Consider the following 6,000-nt stretch of genomic DNA (forward strand, 5'->3'; position numbering starts at 1 on the left):
GGAAACAACCGATAATCCCTTGCCCCTGTCGCTGAGCTCTATGCAATCTGCTGGTGCAGTAAGTTCAAACAAATAACGAGAAAAGAGCTCTGGCCTTTGATTGAGGGCTAATTTATCAGAGTCCGGCCTACCTCCTAATCCTCAACATCCGTGTAGGTCTCCCCCCTCCCTCACTTCCCCATAACGCAAAATATCCCAGGTGAACGTCGACCCTCTAACGACAAACAAAGTGGCCAGGGACGCCACTAAGCGCAAAAGACATTATCTCCACTCTGACCAATTGCATCTATGTAGAGTTAGATGAGACACAGTGGGTAGGAGTCGAAACAAGAGACGCTACCTTGGACCATAAAAGTGGCTGAATGTGGACAAAACTGTTACGTATTTTGAATAAACTCTAGTCCCCACGAGAGCATTGATGGGGTTGTGTAGAAACTTACAGATGGTTCCCATGACAGAAAAAAAATAATGCCTTGTTTCGCTTTTACTTTTCATTTCCAGGTACAGTTTCAGGCATCAAATTAAAATGGTGCTACAACTGATTTTCTCATTTTCCCCTCTGGGCGGCCTTCGTCTTTAATCCTTACCGACGCTACTTGTAATTATCATCGATACAAAAATTTATCCGAAACTTTCCATAAGATTGATTCAATAGTGTTGGTTTGCTTTGTGGCATGGAGAAAGGAACGAAGAAAAATTCTTCCATCATCGTCATCATTCAACTGTTCAATAGGCTCATAGTAGGCCTGAACAATGATGTGCGTGAATGCGCACGCGGAGGTTGGGAATGCCGTAGTGTTTAACTCTAAGAGGAATAGAGCATGGCATGGAGAGTGGGAAATGGCGAAGAGGGAGCTAGAACTAGAGACATGCGCTTTGTAAAGCACACCGTAGGGGAGGACTGCGGAAAAATAATGATAACTGGGCACTCTTTGTCCCTTTTGCTTCAACAGCACGCGAGTTGAACTTGACGTTTCACAATGCATGCGGATTATTTGACGCACTTTTGGTGGAGGGTAAAGAAAAAAACTCATTTTCGGTGGGAAATGACTGGTTTTCTCGTTTCAGCAGAGACCAAGGAAGCATCATACAAACTCCAAGTTGCTCACAGCGGAAGCGGAAATTTGCAGGGACAGGAATGTTTAGATCGCCCGGCTTCGGCTTGCCATTCGAGGCCTTTGCGGGGCGCTAAATACGCATTCGGCAAGCAACCGCGGTAGGAAGCCATTTTGTGAACGCAAATTTAAATCTAGCTAATTTAACGCGCCATGGCGGATGAACAAAATATTGTTCGCGCGCTTCTTTGCTAAGCTGCGTTCGCTTTCTAATAGGTAGACCTCATTAGGTGCTTCCTGGAAGACTTAACGAGCGAAACGCAGCTAGACCACGTAATGGTGCAGGGCAGCTATTAACGTCACTTAACCACGCGTCAGTTACAGTGAATGAAGCTTGTAAAGCTCACATAACTTCCGTGCAATCTACTCTCAAAACGAGCGCGTGTCGGTCTAAAATTGCAGCAGCTATTGTCAATATCAATGCTTCTTCACCAATGTGCTTCGGCCTCAGCATTGGTCGACGGCGAGTGATGTTTCAGACGGGCCTTTTTTAGGAACGTCATCATAAACAGCAAAATCGGTATTTAATTTTATTGCTGATTGACTGTAAGAACGCCTTTCAGCAAACAACAAAAGAGCTGGAAAGGCGGTTACTTGTGTTTAATGAGAAGAGAAAGAAGAACAAAATAAATTCTTCACTAGTGATAAGTCTGCTGGACTCATCATAAACTGCAGAACAGTAGCTTGTCATCGGCGTTTTCTTGAATCACAGCGGCGCGCGATTGCATTGCACCCCTATGATGTTTGGTTTATTACGCTAATTGTTTTGAAGTTAGGTTAGTCCATTCGCTCTATATATAGTGACTGCCAAGGATCATATATCAGCAAAAAATAGGCTCCTACAAGAAACACGTTATCTTATGGTGAGGTTAAATTCTAGAAAATTTCAAAAAGTAGTAGCATGTATCCCTGGATGCTTTTTTATTTATTTGCCTCCGTTTCCTGCCAACTCGTCAGAACAACGTCGACCCACGTTTGAATTCCGACAAGTTTTATCGACATCTTGTATCAGCGTCTTGCTTCAAATAAGTGCTTCAATTGACGATGTGGTTTTCCAAGTGCCCCAGTTTCCCTCCAATGTTTTCATTTTCCTCCACCACAAACCAACTAAGTCACTGTAATATCCTGGTTTAGCACTTCAATGGACATAGTTGCGCATCCTCTGGCACGTTTTGAATGTATTAAGTTTCGAGAAAATAAGAAAATAAAACAATACCCGTATTAAAGCCCATGAAATGTCAAAGTGCAGGCTCAGACAGCCACAAACGCGTCTATGTGAAAGTAAACGCAAGTAAAGGTCTGCCAAAAGCCTTGAAGTAGATAGAAACAGGCTTTAACTAATTATGGTCGCTAGCATGGCGCGTTCCTTTGTGCAAACTGTCTCTGCTCCGCGAAGCGCTCCATCACAGTAGTATACGAAGAGCGAACAGCGAAAAGTGAAAGCTCACACCGCACTATCTTTTTATCATCTTCGTTATCGAGGAGAGCGAGAAAGAGGGAGGCCTTCCCCCCTGGCCACCCGAGCGCGGCGAGAAGCGCGGACGATAACAGCGCCGTGATAGCGGAGAGCAGCTGCTTCGCGGCTCTTCGGAGCGGCCTGGGATTTTTTGACCCCCCCCCCCCCCTCTCTACTTGCGACCACCTTGTGTACCCGACTTAATATTAAGCAACATGGCTTCCCGCAGGGGGAGCAGAATATAAGCTTCAGATACAGTGCTGCATATCTTTACGGCAACTGAAGCCGACACAAAACCCGTTGATGCACATAGACATGCGCAGCGACTGCAGGCTCTAACATCGCTTTAGTTCCAATCAGCACCGCAAGTTTGAGACGTCAGTAGTTAACGCAAAGCCCTTTCAAAAGGACAGGCGAAATTACCCACTAGAACGCCTTTAGGCGTTATTTTGTCAGAGAACATGGTTGCGCGCAAGTCTTACAAACCCGAAAACATTGTGTAACGAGCTTTTCAAATGACAGACAGCATTTCGTAAACAGGGCGACACAATGCTACATTCCCTCTGCAACGAACAGTATGCAGAAATAAAAAAAAAGAGTAGTAAGTCGTCAGACCAGCTTACCTTCGCTGTCCCCGAGGTGAAAGCAAATGCGATTCAGCACAAGCCTTGGTGGGAAAGAATCACTGCACTCACGAGAACACACACTTTACACGATGAGCGGCAAGGACACAGCTGGCAAACAATAACTCCGATTGTTAACTGTCTGCAGATGCGCTTCAAGTCACGATGTTGCACATAACTCCAGTAATCCTTAGCTCTGGCGTCGTAGTGTTTGGTGGTTCCAGCTCTGGATAAGCGAGAATAAAAGAAAGAGGAAATAAAAGTGGGTCAAGTGCTCTCTTGGATATCGATAGATTCACATAACCATTGTGTATTCATTCTTGTACAGGTGTGAGTTGTGTCAAAAGTTTTTGTTTAATAAATCAGCATTTGATGTGTCACGCTTTTTGACCAATCACAAGTTCAATGGACAGGAACCTGGAGGCGCTATGAATCAGTTATAAATTCCCGTGCACAAAGAGAAGGCAGTGTCAGCTATAGGATTTTTTGTACAATGGTGATGAGCGGCAACCCAAAGCGTCCAACAGACATCAAAGGGTTGAATAATAAATACTGCAAACAACCTGACCAGATTACATCAACCCGTGCCTGCTTCAACTCGCCCGCAGACGCTCGCTGAAGGGACGAATGCTTTATTCAGAATAGTGAGCTTAAGAATCATGCCACACTCTTCCACTTCTCATCAATAAGGATTGCAATAACGACTTTTTAGGTCTCTTTACTAACATTGTAATCTTCAAGGTCGTGAAAACCAGACGTCTGGTCCGCAAGCGGTCAAGAAGCTAAATTTATGAATGGATATCGGTTGAGTTACACAGATATGGGCCTTGCGATATCACAAGAACACAGGAATAAAGAGAACAACATACTCGTTTTTAGTGTCACTTCCAAGACATTTTGACGAGCAAACCACACAGGAACATGTTAGACTTCAGGCTGCATGATTCGGTTATTGAGTACTTACGTAAACGCCCTTTGAGTTACATGGAACTGAAGAATCACTTGAAGACACTACAACACAACCAACGATGAAATATTCCCAGGGCCTAACGCGCCAGATGAATCGACATTCAATGTCAGATCGCGTACTCCACAAAATGATTCGATCTTGGCATCGTCACTCCCCACGAGCACCTGAGATGAAATGTGTAAGCCCGTCAGGGCATTCCAAGCAACAGAGGGAACATCTTCCTCCGCACATGTCACATCCTGTTTTCCGCATTTTGCAGCAGCTGAAAATGTGGCAAGCGTTGAAGGCATGTCCGCTTTGCACGACAGCGCGAAACAAAGAAAGCGAGCACGACGTCTAAAAGCAACGCGCACGTCCAATACCCCCCACTGGTTCGCCTCTCAGAACATGCGACTGCGTCACTCGTATCACATGGCTCTAAGCAGAACGAACATTCCTCTTATCTGGCGTAGCTTATCTGCAGGGATGCGGCAATGATGCCGGCATGCTGGGGACAGTCCGCATCAGATACAATATGCATTGTCACTCCTGCGGCACTACGCACGCGGCACACAACCGATGAGCATGACGGTACAAACAGCGCGCCTTCGCCGGTCGCTGCTTCATCGAAGTCCTGTCGCGCCGAACGTCGCGCCCTCTTTCGGATTCGCGGAGCGCGCTTGCGCCCAGGACCAGCCCAACCTGACCATCACGAAAAGCGCGTCGGCAACGGCGTCCTCTCCGTTGCCGTAAAAAGGCTATGATCGCGGGCAAGCGCAGAAAAACCGGAGGCGTCGACTGTCGAAAGAACGAAGGTGAAGTAAAGCACTGGGAGTGGAGCCAAGATCAGGCTGCAGTCTGCACTCCGACGAACGTGATTTATTCGGTAGGGTTTGCAGTGCGGTGTTAATTTCCCCTTACCAAAAATCGGGTAGATCCACTCCGCTTCTTCCGGCTCAAAAGACACTGCTATGAGCAGTGTCAGGTCCGGAAGCCCCACGTGGGCTAATAAATAATTAGAACAAGTAAAAGTCAAAGTACAGTGCTTTAACTTGGCGCAGAAACTTCTCCTCAGTAAAAAGTGGGTTCTTGCACTTATGTCCGATAACTGGCATGACTAAATGTACGTAAACCCTAACTAATTAAGCTGTTATTCAATATCGAAAATTTCATGGTACGGGTTCCGAACAGCCAGGGGCCTCCAATCACAAACTTCGTATAAATAATTTACTTGTCTTTACTCACATTTGAATGGCTCGCGTCCGATTTAGATATTTAAGTATCCCTTCATCCCTTCAGATAAATGAAGGGTAAATGAGGCTGCTCGTTATAATACATGAAGGAAAGAAGCCAACCATCGGCGAGGCAAAGGAAAGCATTGGGGACTGTACTTTGTCTTTTTTAATTTTTACTTCGGTGATCACATAAATTAGTAACGTAATCTATTTAGGGGAAAGATAAATAAACGCAAAGTAGAAGCGAACCCTCGGCACGTTGTTTTTCCTTCTACTTTGTGTTTATCTTTCCCCTAAACAGATTACTATACTAGTTTATGTGATTATCAAAGTAAACAATAAAAAAAAATACAAAGTACAATCCCCAATGCTTTCCTTGGCCTCGCCGACTGTTGGCTTCTTTGCTTCATCCCTTCAGGCATACTTTTTTTTTTATAAATGCTTATAACGCAGGGCATCCACTCCGGTGGTTTGTGTTCGAACCCTGGTAATCTTGGCACTAGTAATAATTAACTTTCCCTGCAAGGTGTAAAATCGCACAAGGATAGCAGAAATATATGTGCCATTGTAGGAAAAGAAATGTCCGAATTTTACCTCATCCCCGCCTGCAGGCAGTCCAAGA

The 6,000-nt window shown here is 45.2% G+C and overlaps 1 protein-coding gene across 3 annotated transcripts in view; it reads right to left on the bottom strand.

Moving 5' to 3' along the window:
* Lar (tyrosine-protein phosphatase Lar) overlaps positions 1 to 4,517 on the bottom strand; it is a 761,776-nt gene extending 757,259 nt beyond the window's left edge. For all 3 annotated transcript variants that reach the window (XM_084576898.1, XM_084576900.1, XM_084576897.1), the window contains exons 1-2: positions 4,159 to 4,517; positions 3,195 to 3,420 (exon numbers count right to left, since the gene is read on the bottom strand). The gene's annotated coding sequence lies outside the window, so the exon portion shown is untranslated. The remainder of the gene's footprint in view (positions 1 to 3,194; positions 3,421 to 4,158) is intronic.
* Positions 4,518 to 6,000: the final 1,483 nt, after the last annotated feature.

The sequence above is a fragment of the Amblyomma maculatum genome, chromosome 8 (genome assembly GCF_055883805.1).
Source record: "Amblyomma maculatum isolate TAMU_Amacu chromosome 8, ASM5588380v1, whole genome shotgun sequence".
Taxonomy (NCBI): Eukaryota; Metazoa; Arthropoda; class Arachnida; order Ixodida; family Ixodidae; genus Amblyomma; species Amblyomma maculatum.